The sequence below is a fragment of the Rosa chinensis genome, chromosome 5, assembly GCF_002994745.2.
Source record: "Rosa chinensis cultivar Old Blush chromosome 5, RchiOBHm-V2, whole genome shotgun sequence".
NCBI lineage: Eukaryota > Viridiplantae > Streptophyta > Magnoliopsida > Rosales > Rosaceae > Rosa > Rosa chinensis.
The window spans coordinates 18,821,405-18,845,121 of record NC_037092.1 but is presented as its reverse complement, the minus strand read 5'-3'; the positions used below and the strand labels follow the sequence as shown (position 1 = coordinate 18,845,121).

Below are 23,717 nucleotides of genomic sequence, written 5' to 3'. Positions count from 1 at the left end.
ACACACATACTCTGTCCTTCTCAAAGCCTTGAAGCACAGGCATGTGTCCTTATCATGAGCTGATTTTTCTATATGCCAAATACTAGCCCATGTGTGCGCTATATGATATTACAAGCATCTGATATGTGTCATCTAGATAGGCGTACACAACCTATTGGCATCCCATTATTTAAAATGGTTCAAAGTACTATTTCAGTCAATTTTCACATGCTTATAAATCTCATACTTAGAGATCTGCCATACTTGCATGCCAACTCAATTTTGCATGTGGCAGAGACGTGGCCACGTGGGAACTGGACATATATGTATATGTTGTGATCCAATTTGATTAACAGACCATGTGTACATGTGGGCTACCTATAAAGGTCAACTGTGCATATTTGGCTTGGTCAAAAATTTTCAACTGGTGCGTTATATTGCAATACCTATCTTCAATTAATGACTCTATCCTAAAGCCCACACATGGGTATTATGCCTACATTGCCTCAGCCTTGCATGTACTCCCATGGCTCTACATCCTAATAGAATTGCATATCTTGACTACAAAATTGAAAATGCTTCTTTAACATTTTCATTATCACTTTGAAATCTACACTAGAGGCACACAATCAAATATATCATTTGTTGCCAACTAAAGTTTTGCATATACACTTTGCTTATAATTTTATCAAAGTACATATGCAAATTATTGATGTTGATTTTACAAATCTACATATTAATCATCTATTTTGTTTCAAGGAAATTCAATTATTTCTATGGAGCATTCGATCTCAACTACGAGTTGACGTACATTATCGGAATACTTTATCTGCCACAAGCAATGGACCGCCATGCTCGGCCAACTCCGCTAGCCTCCAAATCGGCATAAGATAAGTTACTATGTCTTATCTCTTACGCTTTCGCAATTAGAGCCGTTACATGCTTTCACTACTTTTAAGCATGCTTATAGAATATCACACTTGATATATCTTTACATGCTTCCATAACTTTTAAGCATGCCTACAACATCTCGTAGATTTGGCAACACTTTCTAGATCTCACATACTAGATATGCCATGCTTCACATACCGATCTCAATGATCCTTTAGCATATCTACAAAAAATGCAAAAATGATATTAGCATCCACATTATAAGTACATGCTATACACATATGCCATGCTTCTATTTTTTAATTGCAACTCAATTAAATAAACATGGGACACTCGAACAAATATTATTACTTGCTCTATGTGTTTATCATTTTTCATTCAACCGCCAAGCGGTAAGGCAACGCCTCATAATGACAATGACCGCTACGCGGCATTGCAGTCAAGTTTCTCCTCCGAGAAATAGCAAAGGGACTAGTTAACACAGCCCACGGCAGCCATTGATCCGGCAGTTAACCCCGACGCTTGGGTACCAAAGATTGGGCTCGCTACCCAACACCCTCTGCTCCGCGCAGCTCCCCTCATCAAACAATGTTCCGACCATCCGGAGGTCTATAGCCAGGAGTGGGGGACTCCTCGCAGGGCCTGGCAGGGGCCCACCCGAAAGGGCAAAAGCGTTCGCTCCAACCAATTCTAGATGGACAACGCACTCGCACTAATTATGCTTGATATACGGCACAAAGCTACGCTTTGGTATCAACCCGCAAGAACACCCTCCTTGACTGGGGACTTCGGGGACTTGTACATACAGCCCAGCATAATTAGCAACGGTCACGCTCATGCCTCAGGGCATCACCTCAAGCTACCCGTTAATGCGCCGCCGAGTTTTTTTCGCCCTCGTGCCTCAGCGGCACCACCGACTTTCAGCCTCGTGCATTCCCGGCACCACGAGCTTCCGCCCACGAGCTCCCCGCTCATGCCTTCGCGGCACCCCGAGCTACCGCTTATGCCTTCGCGGCACCCTTGAGCTTCCGCTCATGACTTCCCGACAACCCACGAGCTTCCCGCTCATGCCTTCCCGGCACCCCGAGCTTCCGCTCATGCCTTCCCGGCAACCCTTGAGCTTCCCGCTCATGCCTTCCCGGCAACCCTTGAGCTTCCTGCTCATGCCTTCCCGGCAACCCACGAGCTTCCCGCTCATGCCTTCCCGGTACCCCGAGCTTCCGCTCATGCCTTCCCGGCAACCCTTGAGCTTCCCGCTCATGCCTTCCCGGCAACCCTTGAGCTTCCCGCTCATGCCTTCCCGGCACCCCGAGCTTCCCACTCATGCCTTCCCGGCAACCCTTGAGCTTCCCGCTCAAGCCTTCCCGACAACCCTTGAGCTTCCCACTCATACCTTCCCGGCAACCCACGAGCTTCCCGCTCATGCCTTCCCGGCACCCCGAGCTTCTGCTCATGCCTTCCCGGCAACCCACGAGCTCCCCGCTCATGCCTTCCCGGCAACCCCGAGTTTCCCGCTCACGAGCTTTCCGCTCATGCCTTCCCGGCAATCATCGAGCTTTACGCTCATGTTTACTCGACACACCACACGTTAATGGAACATTGAATTTTCTACCATTTGTCGTTTACCGACCGCGACAAATCAAATTCTTTTCGCGTTCCATTAATACGAGCGAAAACCAAACAGACACAAGCGTTCACGTATTCATCATTCACAAATTACAAACGCTCACCTTCGCACCGCTCATGCAACTTACATTTATCATATGCAATCCATACGCTCACACAACCATACGCGTTCTCGAGTTTGTACGTCATAATCGATCGTACTCGGCACCATTCGCGTATATGCATCAACATGTATCACGCACCCCATACGTTCATATATGCCAACACATATCCATACAACTCACATTTGTTGCCCAATGCAACGAGCATTCTACGTATGCCTGTTTTTTTGTCTTTGTTGTGCAGGTTAACGAGTCCCTTCTTGCTTATCGAGTTCGGGGACTTGTAGGGGCTCCGTACCGCCCGCTTACTTATGCTTGGTAACTTCATGATTATAACTCCCCAACCAAGAAGGTCCTCTTACTTGGGGACTTCGGGGACTTGTACATACCTCCAACAATATGGAGTATTTACTACATCACCAAGCATAAGTAACACCCTCTTTGGGACACCCACAAGCCATGGTAAGGCCCAACCTCTACTTGCATCTTGTAGCCCTATGTTCAAGCTACGCTACGGTATCCGGAAGTCGCAAATCCGTCGCCGGGAAGCCACCTTTCCGGCCTTGCCAACATGCCCTCACAAATAGGCTTTCTAGACTAGAAATGGTGGTTGCTTGTCCCACATCGAAAACAATGTAAAGGAGAAGCATTCCTTCACCTATAAAAGGAACTCTCCTCCCACTTAAACACCATTCATTCATTCCATCCCAAGACCATTACATCTCTTGTAATCTTGTTAGGCCGCAAGGCTCGACACACTAGTACACATTCAAGTGGACGTAGTTTCCCGCTAAGGTGGGAAGCGAACCACTCTCTCTCTCTCTCTCTCTCTCTCTCTCTCTCTCTCTCTCTCTCTCTCTCTCTCTCTCACTTATCGTTAATTAGATCCCCAACGGATCCAAGCATTAACAGTAACATTGCTTAACATGCTCATACTTTTAATATACAATATATTCGTTAAGACTAGTACTGGTAAGAGTGGTCTTAACACATACAAATTCATCCACATATAGCTGCAACAATTACATCGATCCATGACAATTCTAATGTTCAAATTGCATACCATGCTGATACTTCTATTATATATACAAAATAATACAATACTCTATCATGGAATAAAAAATGAACTTATGATTATACTCAACTAGCTAGCAGTAAACGTATAATCATTATGTGTAGGCAAAGACATCAGCAAAAGGATAATTAGCTACTTGTTGACTCATATATGTATAAATCACAAACACTGAAGACTCACCATAAATTTTTACAAAAAAGCCTTCTGTTTTTCTCCACTACACTACTAGCAGTGAGTCTTCCTTCACAAATCCTTTTGTACCATCAAGTTTCCCTATCAAGGTCAACAAAACAGAAGGAACATGTTAGAAAAAGAACTATTATTCAAACTCAAAACAAGAAAAAAAGACAAAGAAAATCAAAATATCAAAAATATTATAAAGGATCCTAGTGTCATAGAAATTGCCGACTCACTTTGGGAATAAAAATTTACAACATTGTTACTTTGTGTTCAAAGCGTCTCCCCTGTGTGCCAATCTCGCCCTCCTGGTGCATTTGATATATTCTTGTGTTAGTACAACAAAGGCTTGCATAAAAAAAAATGCCTGCTTGACCACCCATCATGGAGTACGAAGAAGTTACAAAACAAGTTTAAAGAGGGTACAAAGGGGTTACAATCTGATCTCAGAGAATTTAGCCTCTAAACACATCACTAAAGTGAACAATAGAATTATTCAATCCTTAAGAGTTTACTTTTAAAAAAAATGATATATGGTAGTCTTAGCAATGCATATGCAAAGGGTCCTGGAACATTTCAGCTCTTAAAAGAGCAACCTTATTATTCTCCAAATTCCATTTTTCTCATTTTGTTCTTTTCAATTTAACCCCAACCCAATGGAATGTAATTCTGAGAGCTATAGTAAAAAGAGAATTAGCAAACTATCACTACATTTATTAAAGAAAATCATCCAAATGCCTTACTGTAAAGACCCAGCTCAAAACTTCTTCTGAAAAACATCGTTAACTACTAATAAAGCAAGTAAGAAGTTTACGGTAACAAGATTACCGACCAAACCACAGAAAGTACTCCATATAGTAATTACAAAGTAGAAGTATATGCACAGCTGTAAAGTATAATCAATAAAACATAATTATCAAGAAAAGAAACACAAAATCAGAAAGTAGAAGCCACTTGCACCACTACACAATTAAACAAAAGCAGCAATCTCATAAAGTCGAATCCAATTCTAACTTGAATACACTGACCAGTACATAAAACTCAAGTAGGGAGAAGAAAAATAAGTCATATAATTTTTTTTTTTTTTTGACTTGTCAGATTGCTAAAACAGGCACAATACTATTCGTAGAAATAAACTCAACATAATCACAAAGAAGATTCAGAAGATTGTGCATGCCATTAAATCAAAGTAACAACAACTAATAATCTTCAGTCCTAACTAGAAGTAATATTCTATTGGACAACAACCTTTTTTTTTTTTTTTTTTGAGAGCCAAGGTATTGATCAAGCAGAAAAACCATAATAAAATTTATCACATATTATAGATAAGCCAAGATGAAATTGCTTTCCCGAAGTTGGGTTCAAAAGACAAAGTAGAATAACATAAACTTCGAATGCAATCCCAATACTAGCAATTGAACAAAACTGCTATTGTTTCTTAAAAAGAAAGTTATCTGTTCTTGAAATACAAACTCAAGAAACCAAGCAATTGTTGAAGCAACATCCTATCTTAAGAAAGATTAGAGCTATTGGACAACAACCTTTTCTCTAAGTCAAATTAGAACAAGGATGTTGAAACCCCAGAGTACCAAAATTAATAGAATTCTAAAAGGCTAAAAGGTAAAACAGAATTGAAATCACATAAATTGGAAACAGGTTATTATTGAAAAACAGAATAAAAGAAAAGCCACTCCCCCAACTCAAAACAAACCGAGAATAATCAAACCATCCAAGCACACCAATCCCACAATCAGTTCATATGCTCAAGGCAATAGAATAATCAGACCACCAAATCCTCAACTCAATTTTCACAAATGAATTACGTACTTGATTTGAAAAGTAATAACTAACACATAACAAATTCACAAAGCCATGAATCTTGACCAAGCATCAACAGAGCAATAAAGAAATTCAAGGAAAATTATAAAACAGAGGAGTCAACCACCTAAAGCAAGACAACCATAGATACTAAACAACCCGAACGGAAACCCATCACTTCTGAAAACTTCCTCCCTTTGCCTTCTCACAGTTCAGTTTCAAAAGCAGCAAAATCAAACTCCCATTCTCATTTGTTCATCCTCCTTTTTCTTCTAACACTCAATCGATCCCCTCCCTTATGTTTTCTTTCTTCTTCTTTTATTCCTCTTTTCATCTCCCTCTTCTCTCTTTTGTTTTCCCGTCTTCTTCCCTTTCATCTGATTTCTAACTCTCTTTCTTTTCTGTCACCCACTCCCCCCCCCCCCCCCCCAACCAAACCAAACCTTCTTGTCACTTTAACAATTATCAAGCAAAAATAAATAAATAAATAAAACAATTAATTAATACATTACATAATATATATATATATATATAACAGAAAGTTTTAACTAAAGAAAGTAACAAAATAATAAGAAATTTAAAAAGAAACTAACCCAAAAGCAAAAACACTTTGAAGGTGCAGGATATCACACTTACACTGATAAACAACAATCTAAATAGGACCATAACCCAATTTTCTTTCTTCTCAGAAGGAAACTATCACTACATTACTGAGATACACAAATACCATTCCACTGCTGCACTAATTCAATTCATTGGGCAACAAAATAGACCATAAAATTATTTGAATCACCAAACTCAATTCAGTTTTTGGTTCTTCAAAAAATCAACCATGCTTATCGAGACGGTGTCCTCCCCATTCACACTTTCCTATTAACAAAATCAGTTCAAAAGTCTACAAAGGACTAACCTTGCTACAATCACAGCAACCAAGCCCCAATGGTCGATATAGCAAACTAATCTTTCTTGCAGGGAACTCTTGTGTTGGCTCTTGATTGCTTCAGGGTGAAGAATCTGAAGGTATAGATCTGCAAAACAACCGTGTTTTAATTAAACTTACCAATTTCATCTATTGAGAAACAAAACACATGCATTAAAAACCCAATAAAAACGAAATTGAATGAAACCCAGATCATATAAATCCCAGAAAAATTGACTAAAGCCAACACCTTTCTCAAAACAAAGCTTCAATGGTGCAGTCGAGCTTCGAGGACAAAGGGAGAGGGCTAGTACCGGCGACCGTCCATGAGAGATTGAGAGAGAGAAGACGACGACTCACTGAGTGATTGACTTCGGATTCAAGAAGACACTAAGCAAAGTCATTGAATGCCGCCGTTTCGCCGCCGTCGTCTATCAAGGAGGTTGAGAGAGAGAGAGGTCTGGGTTTTAAGTAACCAGAACACTGAACGGTATTTGTTATTTTGACGAGGATGAAAGGCACCCCATCCCCAAATAGAAAAGAACCGAATCGAAATTAGCTGAGAGAGAACCGAGATCGGAGAGAGCTGAGAGAGCTAAGTGAAAAGGAGAGAGTGAGGCTGGTGTTTTAGTTTTCGCGGGTTCTAGCTAGCTAGGTCGAGATGACAGAGCTGATTGATCGAGTGAGAAGGACAGAAAGCGACTTAATTGCGAGGGATATATGTCAAATAGCACAAGTCAAAATTACTTGGGAAATTTTAAAACAACCCCCACATCCCCCACATTGAGACAACATTTAAATGTTGTCTGAATGTCACAACATATTCCAGTCAACTAGGGCATATGGCTATTTGAGAGGGAAAAGAATTCATCAACTTTTGGATATCCCTCCAAATTTGAGATAGGAAATCACCACTTTCTACAACTACATAAATGTGTTGTCTGAATGCTCACCATTTATCCAAATTTGAGATAGGAAATCACCACCTTCTACAACTACATAAATATGTTGTCTGAATGCTCACCATTTATCCAAATTTGAGATAGGAAATCACCACCTTCTACAACTACACAAATGTGTTATCTAAATGCTCACCATTTTTCCAAATTAAACCAGTATGGTTTTAGTGTATATTCAAATGACAGAAAAAAAAATTATGTCATCTAAAAAACTCAGACGACATAAAACAAAACTTATGTCGTCTGAAGTGTGTCGTCTGAAGGCTTTTTGGCATAGTGACGCGTGTCCATCTTTTCATTTTTGAAGCGAAAATTATATGCGGGAAGCCAAAATTTGTGGCGGAATCTTGCACTATCCCGCCCTTATCGCAAACAATGAAAAGACCTAGCATTGGAACTGTTTGGCTTGTGATACTGTAAGGCTGCAATATTCTCATCTCTTTATTAAAAAGAGATTCCAATCAGCCTCATTCCTTATATTTATAATTGTTATACGATGAACATAAAAATTATTAAATTATCTTTTATTTTTTCTAGCCCAAGTAACTGTGGCCAATGTATCTATAAATAACATTGCCAAGTCCCAACCCACAACAAATTCCACACAGTAGAAATCAATCTTTGGATCGAGGGCATCAACAATTTCTTTGAAGGTTAGTAGTAACTAGTTACTAGTGGATGTATTAAGGCTTTAAATTTATTTCCGAAGTCTTCATCATGATTTTGATAATACTACTAATTTTTTTAATATATACTTTTCATTTAGAAATCTCTTCTAAATTTGAACTTAACTTTTTTTTTCTTTTCGTTTTATTAATATAGTGAAATAATGAAGCGCGGTGCTAAATCATCTCGCCGTCTATATTATGATGATGCATCGAATGAGAGAAATCAATGTGAACACTCTCCTGCAAACTCGTCCAGTGCGGCCCTTCCTGATCCGCCACACATCGATGCACGAGATATGTTAAGAATCTTAGTCCCCACACTACCAACATCACAAGAGCGTATCCAACAAGCTATCGATGTTGCTCGTAGACAACATGCAAGGCCTCGACCAAATGACGGTGTGTTTCAATTTGGAACGCCACCGCGTGCGGCTTCAAATATTCCACGCACCGGCCCTCATTTAACTCCATCTGCATGCCTACAACCGAAAACGGATTCAAATAGTGGTGAAACTGAGATTATTAGTACTGCTCATTATCATGGAGATCAATATGCTGAAAGTGAGGGAGAAGTCTGTAGCATGACATCTAAGAAGGTTGGAACTACAATCAATGAAGGTAAGGTTAAAGAAGAAGTTAGTGAAAGAGATCGGTATGAAGAAGATGGTTGGTCGTGGTGGACACATGTAAAGTAAGAGTCGTTTAACGTATTTTAGAAATAATGTCAGTTTATGTTCACCTTTTCACTTAGGGTAGTGTATGCCAAATTTTTTTTCTTACTTTTTTTGGTTCGTAACGTTGGGGGTAGTCTAAATCATGTTGTGAATATTTAAAAAAAAAAAAAAAAAAAAAAAAAAAATCATGTTGTGACTACATTTCCTTTGGCATCATGAATCTACTGCTCTTAGGATCCTCCTTCATCAATCGACACTTAATAACTTGCAAAAGAGTCTATCATCCTTATTTGGAATAACTCATACAAAAAAAAAAAAAAACCGAAATGTCTATTATAAAAACTAGATTTGGTAAACGTACCAAAAGGCTTCATTACATTACACATTGTACACATTGCACCAGCTTGATCAACCCACTGATATAAGGTGAAACTAATTGATGTCTACAAATTGAATCAGGCTCATTCAATACACACAAAATGAGACATAATTTTACAAGACATAAGCACCTAGAAACTGGAAATTCATGGTTCACCTTCAGACCACATCTGCTCTTCGGCTGTCGGAATGTCTGTCATATCCCATCTTCCCTCTACTTCATCATCCTCCATCATTGAATTGTCCAACTCTTGTGGCGGTACTAGGTCATGATTTGTGGTCATCCCCATAGCAAAGTAATCTCTAGGCGTTGTATTCACTGCAATATGCCACTCTTTCTCAATTGGATCTTGCACATAAAACACCTGCTGTGCTTGTCCACCAAAAACCAAAGTGTCCGGAGGTGGTAGCAACCGTTCAAAGTTTACCATGGTGAATCCAAAATCATCCTTCTTAATTCCACTTCGACGAAGCCTTCCGTTCACCCAATCACAATCAAATAACACTACTTTACGACCATTCCGATAGTTCAGTTCTATTATATCTTTTAATATGCTATAGTATTCCACCATATCAGACTTAGGATTAGGATCATTGACAGTAGCATAATTATCTGTCTCCATTTCGACAAACACACCACTATTCTGTGTTTTACCATCGTCAACATATTTAACATGAAACCTATATCCATTCATAATATACTTGGTCCAACGCCTAGCCCACCGGGTAGGACCTCTAGCTAGGGCTAAAAAAATCCTCACTAATATCACCAACTCCATTCATGTAATTGTCATCAATCTGTGTTAATAAATACTCCAATATTACTATGTGATACAAGACCTAATGAGGGATGATGTCAACTAACAATTAACTCGTGCTATATGTGAAAATCACTTACCAAGTCGCAAAAATATGCAGGGAAAGAGCAATTTGCGTGATTAGCCGCAACCATTGCACTCACACGTGGGCCTATATTGCTTGTCTCACGTTCAACATACTCCCTAGCAACTCCAAAGTATTGTTTTTAGGAACTGAGATATAAAGGAAAGTGTTCATAATATGGAAACTAAATAAGCCAGGAAAGAACAACCCTATTCAAAAAGTACATTAAGGAAGGTACATGGTCCTATAACAAAAGTATCATTCATATGCATGTATAAGACTTGGAATTCTACTTTAGATAATTATCTATCACTGGACATCATTTGATAATTATCTAATTTAAAATTCATTTTGAAAATTCACTGGACTATACCAAATTGAACTTCCACATAACAAAACTATAAAATATCTAATTCAGATATATCAAATACATTAATCTCACCGTTTATATGGCCAAACTTCAGGTGTATTGTCCAAGACATGACGATGTGCCCTATTCATTTCCGCATCATCTAGCTGGAATAATTTAAAGTTACCAAGTGATCTGCCAGGATTTGCAAACACAGATAGCCCAACACGTTTTCCACTGTCAGTTGAATCAGCATTCCGCCCCGGCCGATTTATACCTCCCACTGTGGTATCACCAAGATACATGCCGCAAAATGATAGGCATTCTTCCACAATGTAGCCTTCTGCAATGCTGCCCTCAGGCCTAGCTTTGTTTAGAACATATTTCTTCAGTGTTCCTAAAAATCTGCATTGTAATATTACATCAATATATTATGGTGAGACGAGTTAATGAGAAACCAATTATTAATATGAGGGTCTTGGGATAGCCCAAAGGAAATTTACAAATTCCTTGGAAGGCATAGAAAAGATGAAACAATGTTTCTGAGATATGAATAAGGAATATCTTTGCAGCTAATTCATGCAAACAGCAAGCTTGCATTTTCTGTGTGCTTTACTATAGTTTTGAATAATCACCAGAGGCATTACATGTCATAACAGAATACCTAATGAGATAAACATATTTATCTACATTCTTTATCTTCTACCATAAAGCATCGACTGATTTGCAGTTCTAGGAAAACCAAAATGGCAAGAGGCATTTAACTCCGATTCAAACAATAAGTTGTGTAAGTCTAAAACAAGTGAACTATACTTGCAAATTAATTTAATGCAAATATAAAGCTAAGCTGAAAGTAGCATAATAGATCACCTCTCAATTGGGAACATCCATCTGAAATGTACTAGACCAGCAATGGCAGCTTCATCAGCTAGGTGGATTGGCAAGTGAACCATGACGTCAAAGAAGGCTGGAGGCATTAAATGCTCTAACAAACACAAGACTATTACAATCCGTTTTGACAAAGAATTGAAAGTACCAACAGTTCCCACCTTAGTACACAAGTTGCGAAAAAATGAGCTTAACTCTATAAAGATCCTTGCAACATATTTAGGGAGAGCATACCGAATAGCCAGGGGAAGCTAATACTGCATTATAATATGGCTATCATGGCTTTTAAGGCCTATTAACTTTCTCACTCCAACTCTAACACATCTAGCAATGTTAGAGGCCATTCCATCAGGAAGCTTACTTGCAGCCAATACTTCACAAATCATGGTCATGTTCTCAGTCTTCATGTTGAAGGCTGCCTTTGAAGGTCTAGCCCCTTCACTGTCTGGATGCAATTTTTTTTTAATCCCAAGATTCACACAATCCATACGAGCATTATATGTATCCTTGCTCTTTCCATCAATAGCCAACAAGGTCCCCAACACACTGTCTGTGACATTTTTCTCGATGTGCATCACATCAAGATTGTGTCTCAATAGTAGATCTTTCCAGTATGGCAGCTCATAAAATATACTTTGCTTTTTCCATGGTCCATCATAGGGCTTTTCCACAGCTGATCGCTTCCGCTTTGGGTTTTTCTCTAATTGTTTTTTGTTTTTGCCAAACTGAAATCTCAAACTGCTTAATTCTTGCAAACATTGTGCACCTGTCATGGTAATTGGGGGGGGGGGGGGTAATTGATGTTCTTGGTGGCCGTCGAATGCTACTGTCCATCTCCGAAATCTATGCAGAATTGGAATCCATCTTCGATGTCCTAGGTAGCAACATTTTTGACTATTAGGTAACCAATAAGACTTGGTACTATGGCCACAATGAGGGCATGCTTTATATCCCTTCCCTTAGTACTCCAACCGGAAAGCATAACGTACGCTGGGAAGTCATTAATGGTCCACATAACGGCAGCCTGCATGTTGAATTCTTCCTTCTTAAATGCATCATAGGTTGGTATCCCTTCTTCCCATAGAATTTTCAACTCATCCACCAAAGGCCGAAGGTAGATATCTATATTATTACCAGGGCTTGTAGGGCTAGGAATAAGCAAAGACAACATAAGGTATGGTTTCTTCATGCAGAGCCAAGGTGGAAGGTTGTATACTGACATTACAACTGGCCAAGTACTGTGAGATTGACTTATTATGCCAAATGGATTAAAATCAACACTAGCCAAACCAAGGCGAACATTGTGTACTTCACTTCCAAATGTTGGGTCAATACTCACTATGCCAAAAAGGCCTTCAGACGACACACTTCAGATGACCTAAGTTTTGTTTTATGTTGTCTGAGTTTTTCAGACAACACATTTGTGTAGTTGTAGAAGGTGGTGATTTCCTATCTCAAATTTGGATAAATGGTGAGCATTCAGACAACACATTTGTGTAGTTGTAGAAGGTGGTGATTTTCTATCTCAAATTTGAAGGGATATCCAAAAGTTGATTGAGTCTTTTCCCTCTCAAAGAGCCCACGCTCTAGTTGACTGGAAAATGTTGTGACATTCAGACAACATTTAAATATTGTCTGAATGTGGGGGGTTGTTTTAAAATTTCCCAAGTTATTTTGACTTGTGCTATTTGACACTCAACAGTCCCTTGCAATTAAGTCACTTTCTGTCCTTCTCACTCAGTTCGACCACGACTAAACACTCAAACACCACCCCGCGCGCTCTCTCCTTCTCACTCAGCTCTCTCAACTTGACCTAGAACCCGCGAAACTAGAAAACTCAAACACCAGCCTCTCTCCTTCTCACTGTGCTCTCTCAGATCTCGATTCTCACTCTCTCCTTCATCTTCTCACTCTCTCTATTCTTCTTCTTAGTCTCTACATCATCTTTCATGTTCGTATTAATGGAGCTCTCCAGCAAGAGCTGTTTTCAAATCGGATATTGGTAAGCAATTTAGGGTTTCAATCATTTTGTAGTTTAGGGTTTCAACTGGGTTGAATCTTCAATTGATTTTAGGTTTTTTTTTCCTGCAAATGATTTGTGTTTTGGGGTTTTTTCGACTGGGTTCTTCCATGTTGTCAAACAAGAACTCTTTCTTCTTTCAATTAAAGCTGATTTGTGTTTTGGGGTTTCGAGTTTGGGTATAGTTCTTCAATTTTGTAACACGTTTCTTCTGTTTTGTTGGTCTTGTTAGGGAAACTTGGTGCTACAAAAGGATTTGCTGGGAAGGCTCACTGCTCGTAGTGTAGTGCAGAAAAACAGAAGGCTTGTTTGTCTAAATTTATGGGGAGTCTTTTTCCCCAATCAATTTATGGGTCTTGTTAATTCATTACCTAGACTCTTTGACAGCCAAACACTCAGTTAACAAAAACCAAGCTATCTCTGTTCTCTTTCCATTCCGCTCCCACTTCTCTCCTAAGCTCTTAAATACTTGAATCTTCTCACTTCATTTTCATCTAAGGTTGAAAATCAGTAGCTACTTTACCTCTATGCCTTGCTTCTCATCATGTTAACAGGTATGAAGATAGGATTGATCAAACCTCCTTCTGCACATTTCCAATTTCGCAGCTCCAGGTCTTCTCTTGCCTTGCATGTCTTGTAAACCTCCTCTAATTCACTTATTTCACTATGACAGAACAAATGGAGAACTTTGAGATTTCAAACCACTGAGCTTCTCTCTATTTTGCTTCAATACCAGAAATTTTCTTTCCTTTCGGTAAGAACTTCTACTTTCTGTTAAATTCCAGTTCTTAAAGCTATTCAAGGTTGTAATGGAATGCACTTTTGATTATTATGTTTTGGTAAACCCATGAGGATGGATAGGACTAGAAAAGACCAAAGTTCAATTACTGCACTCCAAGTGTTTGATGTTATGCCTCAAAGACAACACCAAGCTGAACCAGTGGGCTATTCCATGATTTTCGAAAAACCTATACTTCTTGTTTTACTCTCAGTTTTTGATAGCTTAAAGTAGACTCTTCAGTGATCATTTTGAGCTTGGTTTCAAGAAAAACGGAGTTAAACTGAGATACTTGTGCTATTTTGAAGTTACTGCACTGTTTCAGGATTTCTGCAGAATCAGCGTTTCTGTCAATTTTAGATTCTTGTTTGACCCTCCATTTGAACTTTGATTAGCATGAAACTTTGCAAAATAGTAGCTTTGCATGTTTACTTCAAATCTGGAAAGTTTTGCTTGAAATCACTAAAAGACTAATTGTTGGTGAAATTTTCTTGCTTGTTACCAGTTTTCTGAAATTTTCTCAAACTTGCAGCTTATTGTTACAAACAATTGATTTGAGAATCTTTACACTTGTTTTCTATCCTCGTTCTTCAGTAAGTTAGATTAGAGATGCAAAGCATGCCTTGAAACTTAACTTCAGTTCGAAAGGCTTAGAAAAAAGTTTTGTCTTTGTCCGAAAGTGACTACAAACCAGTGTTTTCTATGCATTCTGATCAGAACATTTTGATCAATGTTTTCTTCTGAGAATAAGCCCACATATGGTGAAGCTCTAGCTATTGCCTAGTCTCTAATTGAGTGATTTATCGAGTTCTGGGATTTGCCCAATCGAAGTATGTGACCTTAATTCCTATACCACTCAGTCATTTGAACAAATTTAAAAGTTCAACCATTGTACCGAGTCAGGGCCTCCATCACTCGCAAACACATAAGTAGAAGAACCTTACTATCCAAAGCTCACAATCAAGATTGGTCAAAGGAACAACAAAAGCCCTAGAATCATAGTCCTCCACTTTATTTAATAGTAAGTTTCTCTCTATCCCTCTCTCTCAAAACTCTGTACCTTCTGATTTAGGAACGGTGATTCGCAATTCATTTGGGGTTATCTGATTCAATCTTCTTGTTTCTAGGTACAAAGATTCAAGATTTGATTTTGATAATGCCAATCACCTTTTGAATGATTTTTGGTAATTGGGTCTAAATCTGAGTGAGTTAATTGATTCATTGATTGCAAATTCGCAGGCATTGTTCCAATGGAGAAGGATCAGAAGGTAGCATCTGAAGACCCCAAGGTGGATATGTTCGAGGACGATGACGAGTTTGAAGAGTTCAACATCAATCTAGGTAATTTGGGGACATGTTATTAATAATCAGCAATTAAGTGCTGTGGACTTTATTCTGCTTCTTTTGAATCAAATGTAATGTTATACACGATTGGAATTTAGGATCCATACCGATATATTGTAGCATACACTGAATTTAGTCCAGATATCTTCCACCTGACCTCCATGTTTAAATCTGCATTTTATATCCCTCTGTACATATGGTTTCTAATTAGATTAAGCTCTAATCTTGCCGTGTTGCTCTTGTCAAAATTAGATTGTTGGTCTAAAATAAATTGTGATAATATAGGTTGCTTGATTTCTGCTATACTTCCCCATGAAACTAGCAAGTTTATGACTGAGCCCGTAAGTGTTAAACGTGATGAGTTGATAATATAGGTATGCAATCCTCCTGTTTTTTTTTCCTCTCTCTATGATGTCTATAATTCTCACCTTTTGAATGGATTCTGTGATCAGTTTGTTTTTTTAGATTGATTTTACAAACGACTGTGGTCACTCAATTCAACTTGGAACTATGAATTTTTTTTTTTTTGGGAGCTTCTGTATAATGAATTTGATTGTAGTGACACCTTCTAATTATGTTATGCTTTTTGTTGCGAGGATCATGTGTGTTCTGTGAGACGTTGTGAGAAATTCTAAAACTTTGATGGGCGATCTTAGGCCTTGGTCGCCTGAGCCAAACAGCGCCGTTTTGGAAGAGAGGCCGACCTCATCTTCTTCATCCGTGTTTTCAATTTCAACAAATCAGAGGGACGTTTCCGCCGAGTACTGGTGGAAGAGGCAATGCAGGGGGTTATAGCTCAGATCCAACGTACTCACGTCTCCAAGCGGAGAAGGAAAGCCGCCATTGATTACGTTCAGAGGATCATTGGAGCTTGTATTAGGTCAGCATTCATGCCTATACATACCATTCCCCTATATCTAAATTTAAACTTGAATTTAGTGAAAAGCCCTATGTTTTTATGTGAATTGAAGAACTCAGTTTTCGTGTGATGATGAAAATGTGCTTGAATTTTGGCTATAAGTATAGCTTTTTCGCTCCCAAAGGCTTGGACTTTGATTTTGAGTGTGTGTCCAGTTGTATGAATTGCAATCAGTTTGCAGCTCATGAGTACATTTAGTTACGTTTTACTTTGAATTGATAGAGTAACTGTGTGATTACGCAACCAACTTAGGGAGTAATCTGTTTGAGAGATTAATGTGCTTGTAGGTTTGTTCTTGTTCCACATTATGGTTTTTGATTGCAAATTCTGAGATGTAAGAGTTAAGAAAGCAAAGGGGTGGTAACTAGGTGGGGGGTATTGATTTCACGTTGGGTTTTATTTCAGGTGTTCCCGTTTGGATCAGTACCTTTGAAGACATATCTGCCGGATGGAGTGCTATTCTTGAAAGGGAAGATCACAATATGGCTGCTGAGTTTATGGTGAAGGACGTGCAGTTAATTCGGGCAAAGGTTTGTAGGTTTTACGTACCCTATATCATATGAGATATCATTGGTTGAACCTTTATATTCATTACCTAGACCCTCTTACAACCAAACACTCAGTTGACAAAACAAGCTACTTCTCTTCTCTTTCCATTCCGCTCCCACTCTTCTCTTAAGCTCCAAAACACTTGAATCTGCTTACTTCACTTTCATCTAAGGTCGAAAATCAGTAGCTACTTTATGTCTACGCCTTGCTTCTCATCATGTTAGGAGGTATGAAGCTATGCATTGTTAAAATCACCTTCTGCACTTTTTCAATTTTCGTATCTCCAGGTGACATATAAACCTCTTCTAATTTACGTATTACACTATGACAGAACAAATGGGGGACTCTGAGATTTCAAACCACTAACCTCTCTATTTTGATCAGTATCATAAACTTTCTTTTGGTAAGAACACCTACTTTCTGTTAAATCTCTGTTCTTAAATCTATTCAAGGTTGTTGTGGAATACACTTTTGATTATTATCTAGCTATGGTGACTCCATTAGGATGATTAAGACTGGAATTGAATTAATGCACACCATGTGTTTGAAGTTATGCCTCAAAGACAACACCCAAGCTGAACCAGTGGGCTATTCCATGATTTTCGAAAAACCTATACTCCTTGTTTCACTCTCAGTATTTGACAGCTTAAAATAGACTATTCAATAATCATTTTGAACTTGGTTTCATGAAAAACGGAGTTAAAATGAGATACTTATGCTATTTTGAAGTTACTGCACTGTTTCAGGAATTCTGCAGAATTCAGCGTTCCTGTCATTTCAGATTCTTGTTTGACCATTCATTTGAACTGCGAATAACATGAAATTTTGCTTTAAATCTGGAGAGTTGTGATTAAAATCATTGAAAGGATGATTGTTGGTGAATTTTTCTTTCTTGTTGCCAGTTTTCTGAGAACTTTTCAACTTGCAGCTTTTGGTACAAGATTAATGATTTGAGAAACTTTTACTCTCTTGTCAGTCCTCAATCTTTAGTACATTGGACTAAACATGCAAAGCATTCCTTGAGTCTTAAATTTCAGTTAGAAAGGTTTCATCCATGTTCAAAAGTAACTACAAAGCTCTGTTTTCTGTGTATTCTGATTAGTGCATTCTGATCAGTGTCTTCTTTTTAAAATAAGTCTATAAAAGTTTGGCTTCATCTTAAGGGAGAAAGAACATTGAGACCGATGATGGTTTACTTGTTCATAATAGGATCAAGGGCTCAAGTGGACTGAAGATTGGTCCTTTGGTACTTGCTGGGAGTTGCACATCAAGGATTCCAGGTAGGGGGTCTTCACTAGTTAGAGCTTTTCTCAAAAAGATTTCTATGCTTTTATGCATACACATTGCATTATTGTTAAGTGGTGACCTGAGAGTGAAGGGAGCAAAACGACTACCTTGGGTTTCGATCCCCTAAACCTCCGGAGGGGCTATACAGACTGGAGGATGTCTAACATCCTTTGAGGTGTGGCGTCACTCCTAGGTGGTATGGCGTAAACGGCCAATCTTATTACTTCTTGCGGGCTATTTGTGTACTTACATTGGCAAGTAAGTAATTGGCATTAAGAATGGTCATCGGTTTTTAGGAAAGTGGGTACCCCATTATGCATATGTATCCTTCTATTTCCTATTTTTAAATTTCTGTCTACTCTTGCTGAGCTTGTTACTTCAGTTGGATAAATCCTAATTGCTGTTGTCATTGCTTGAAATTTTTCCACCTATTGTAGTCTGAAGCCTCAGATTTCAAACCTCTTTGTAGTCTATTTAGTTTGACTATCTCGAGTTTATTTAACATCAGATTTCACTTGAATTTATGTAGTTTTTTCATCCCCAAAGGTTGAGATACATTGATTCCCAATATCGAGTTTTGCAGCTGCCCAAAAGAAAAAAAGAAAAAAAACTTAGTTAGTCATCAAACTTCACTTGATTAGTTTCGTTATCTTTAGCCTTGCGCATCTTAAGAAGTTTGAGTATTACTTTGTCAATACTTAAGCTTCGTAAGATTCACGGCGCTGTGACGTCAACCCTTTCGGGGCATTACAGTCGCACCATCATGTCCATAAAAAATTTCTGTTTCACCGCTAGTATGTCCTTTAATTTGCTTTTCCTAAAAACCTTTAGGAAATGCACGTGTGTTTATGAGATTATTCTTTGTTTCTATCACTACTACAATCATGGGCAAAGGCCACATACACCATTCGTGATAAAATACCCTCAAAAGACACATATAAGCGTGTCCAGCTATCATAGCAACGCTGCAGCCACTGTTATCAGGGTCAGTGCGCTGTGGGCCGGTTGCTTTCGACTTTTCTGCCTCATATTCATTTGTTCGTGGCTTCTTTACAATTCTAATATTGTGGGGACCACCAATCCAATGGTGGGTTGAATTGGTATTGACTTCAGCTTTCAAACATAAAAAGCGAAAATGTTTAATAATCCTTTTATAATCCATGATATAAAATTCAGCTTCTGGAATTAGAGAGTTCTGGAAACACTACATTGTTCAATCGTAGCTATTACAAGCTGTCAACCCCAGTGAGGTTTAATACCTTAAGAGTACATACAACAATCTAATGTCTATACAAAACACTGCACCTAATTCAAACTTCACAAAATCTTCTCTGAAATTTTCAACTGTGAACTTGCATGATGATCGAGTAGCTATCACCAAATAAACACAAGAGATCAGGGGTTAAACACCAAAAACATACACACATTAAGCACAAGTGATAGTAACCGAGAGGCATGAATCCGAACAAATAGCTAAATTCGAAGCAACTGCTAGTATTAACATACCTTACTCGACCTTTTAAAAAATCTTTACGAACATTTAAAATTACCAACAGCTACCAAAAAATTAAGTGCAGCATCTGTTGTGTCACAAAAAAACAAGTATTAAAAAGAGCATATGTTATGTCTAAGTAAGACACACGAAATAGATTCAAGAGAAAATGAATGGCATACTATTACTATAAGGCATATAAGATGAGTGGCAAATATCCACAACCAATATGCAGAATTCCATGTTAAAACATCGATCTTATGTCTATAGTCCATTGAAATATCAACACTTGAATAGAAAATGGACTTAAGAGATGGGTGCACATTTTAGCGTAAAACCAAAGAACAAAATAACAATTTTACCGTGTAATTGAGTTTCCAGAGATTCATTATGCATCAGTTCACAAATGATGAACCTTTTCAAAGCCCGAATGCTAGTCATCAATCTTGACTACAATGCCAAGAGCGTAGCCTATTAAATACTTGCAATGTGCAGAACAACACAACACAAGGAAATGAAATTGTCACTCATTGATCCATTTCTTTGTAATCAATTCATATAAAGGACTATCTGAGGGTAACAAGTATAATCACTAACAAAAGCATTAGCATCAAATTGAAAAGTAACAAAAACTATCTTATTACTAAAAATTCAGGATGACTCATCATTCTAAAAGTAATAGCAGTAAACCATACCTTGATCCCCATTTTGGGAAGGATGGTCGCAGTAAATATCGAGCCTTCCTATAGCAATCTGTTGTTGTCACAATGGCCACCACCTGAAACCAACGCCATCAACAATAGACCGTCAAAAACAAAGCTCAGCCTTAGTAAACATTCAACATATAAGCATACCCCAACCACAAGCAGGCTTTGGAATGCTAAAATGAAAAGGATACTGAACCTGAACTTCTCCTCAAGAACCACTATTGTTGGGTGTTCATAGTGGCCGGCCATGTACAAAAATTGTGGTGTGTTTCTCCTTCAATAAAGTAAGGATAATTAATCAAACAATTGTGGTTCAGATCACTGACCGTGAACAATTGTGGTTCAGATCACTGACCGTGAACAATTAATCAAACAAGATATTGGAGAAAAATCCAAATCCAATTCAATCTAAAGCATTAAAATTTGTTCATAAACAACAGTAAATAAACCCACAAGTGTCTAGCTCACAATGAAAAACTCAATTCATAATTGTGACCACACCTTATGTTGAGAGAGGAGGTGAGAGGCAATCAAAGTCTAACTTATATCGGCAGCTGCACACTAGTCTCGCAGTCATGTCTCTTACCTATTACGTCTCGATCTCCTTTTCTTCCTCTTTACCCATTGCTATTGCTCTCTCTCTCTCTGTAAATTCGGCGGCCATTGCTGATGAAGGGAGATTGGGAGAGATTAGGGTTTTGAATGAAATAATTGGGGATCTTCGATTAGAAGCATAAACTCATACAAAATTGGTAGATCCACTGAGAACTAAGACAAGGCGCTGAGGCTTAACAATTTGAAGGATTGATTCATTGGATGATGGTTTCAATTGAGTACAAGGAGAAGAGAAGCAGATGCAAGTGATGGACTGACGAGGGAGAAGAGAGAAGGGAGGAGAGCAGAGAAACAGAGGTCGATAGCTACAAATATAATAAGTATATTAATGGCCATTAGTAGGTTTGACTGTTTGAGTACAAAACGAAAATGTGAAAAATAATAAAAAACTTTACTTACAAACAATCGTGGACATTATCTCACCGATTCCACTCAAACAGTGAAAGTACCCACGCTTGTTTGCAATCGTGCCCATCAAACCGTTGCTGTTGCTTAATATTGTAGTAGTGTATTCAGATTCACTTAATTTTAGTTGTCCTCGGTAAAGATTGTTGTGTTTTTTGGTGGTAGGTTAAGCTTGTAAAGTGCCTTGTGAAAAATATTGTGGTTGATATATCCTTCAATTAATCAGTTAGGAGGGCTATGTACGTTATGCTTTCTTGAGCAGGTAGTCTTCCACTAAAGCTGAGTTTTATTAGTCCAGTTTTGCTACATATGATTGAATGAGTCACCAGATTTGGTTCATGTAAAGGATGCTTTCCTAGGAAGTTCTGGTTTATTAGATGCAATTATTATTATTATTAAATTTTTTTTTTTCAAGTCTATTATAGCAAGTAAAAATATTGGACTTTGGTGCTCTTTGCTCGTTTGTGATTTTGGATTTTTTTTTATATTCTTGATCATCTTCTTGGTGCTGTTACCATACAGATTGATCGCCTCATTGGCAAACATCATCTCTTTAAACGTAGTATCATACTGATTAAGGCATGGTGCTATTGTGAGAGTCAAATTCTCGGTGCCCATCATGGTTTGATATCTACATATGGTTTGGTGACCTTAGTTCTTTTTATCTACGTGTCATTGTTTCAAGTGAAAGGAGAGTGATCCTAAGGGACCACAGTATGCAAACAACACTTCAAAACTTGAATCTGATCTCTCAAGTCAGTGGAGATCGCTCATTCACATGGAGGATATCTTCGTAAATGAAGGCAACCACTTTCTGAGTGTAGCCACCTTCTTGTTTTATTTATTATAAACTTACCTATTTTTGAGCATTTGTCATGCTCTCCAATGTCTCAATTTTTATGAAAATGATCCAAACTCTTTTGCTCTACAATCCAAATTAAATAGCCTAAGTTTGTCAGATCCTTAAATCTATCAAAATGTGATCTTTTGCTCTCTCTGTCGAATCGCGACTTCTTTCTTTTGGGGTCTTATTCTGATAAATATTCTTGGTTCTGCTTGTTTTGCTACTTAGTTATTGGTTGCCACTATTATCATCAATTTTGTCAAGGAACAAGAAGGTGCGTAGTTGTACACCTGACTTGCATTCTAAGTTCTAATGTAACCTTCTATATATTTAAATGAATGGTTACATAATGGAAAAATTGGCACATCTCTATTTACTTTTGCAATTTTAGTTATGTTGTACATTGTGTGATATTCAATACTGTTGTAATGATATTTTGGGACTTGTGGTTTTACAGCTTCCTTTATCAAGTGTTGAACAAATCGAATATGCTTGACATGATTGGCTTCGTAGACCCTGCTCAAACTGATGTAATTAGCTGTGGAAATCTGACTAAACGAGCTCGTTCTTTGTCAGCTTCTTATTAAAGAGGAAAGCCTAGTCAAATTTTTTGGGTGCCCTATAACTCAATGTATGAAAGCTTGATTCATGCATATATATATTTTGTTGGCTGCCCAGATTAATAGATATGGGCCATTTTGAACTTATGCTCATGAATAGGTTTGTGTACATGAGACAATGGTGGATTCATGAAAATTGCAATGAATGATTTTGGATGTGGATATTATGGTTTCATGAATGAGCAATTTTAATTTCCAGAATGCATGCATTCCAATTGTAACAGGGGACTAGTAATATGTGTTATCTCAAATTGCAAGCTACAACAAAAGCACACCAAAACGTGTGGTTGCAGCTGCACAAAAACAAAACAAAAATCAATTAGAAGTCTATTGTCTTTTTGGCATTGGGACAACATATAATTGTAGTATAAAAGGCAAAACAACAACATAAGTTAGATGAAAGTATTGGCTAAAGTGTATAACAACAACAAATAAGTGTGATTGGACGTGATTACAGACAATATAAAACACATACTATTAGTGGTCCTTTTTATATTCAGACCACAAATATTTGTCGTCTAAATAATCTCAAACGACAGTAAATTGTCGTCGTAATGAGACTGACATAACAGAAAGAATATGATAGCTATTGTCTAAACCATTTCCCAACATCACATATGTATAATTTCAAAACCTTTCACACAACACTTAAATGTCATACAAACCTACCCTAGAACGACACTTAATTGTCCTCTAATGCTCTTTACTACCACATATAATTGTCGTTTAAAGTAAATTAGCACAACCTTTAAT

The 23,717-nt window shown here is 38.0% G+C and overlaps 1 long non-coding RNA gene across 1 annotated transcript; it reads right to left on the bottom strand.

Moving 5' to 3' along the window:
* Nucleotides 1–615: 615 nt before the first annotated feature.
* On the bottom strand, nucleotides 616–6,020 carry LOC112168349. The gene is made up of 4 exons (XR_002924195.2): nucleotides 5,795–6,020; nucleotides 4,086–4,157; nucleotides 3,853–3,945; nucleotides 616–1,093 (listed from the first exon to the last, which is right to left on the bottom strand). It is a non-coding gene; the product is annotated as an uncharacterized LOC112168349 (long non-coding RNA).
* Nucleotides 6,021–23,717: the final 17,697 nt, after the last annotated feature.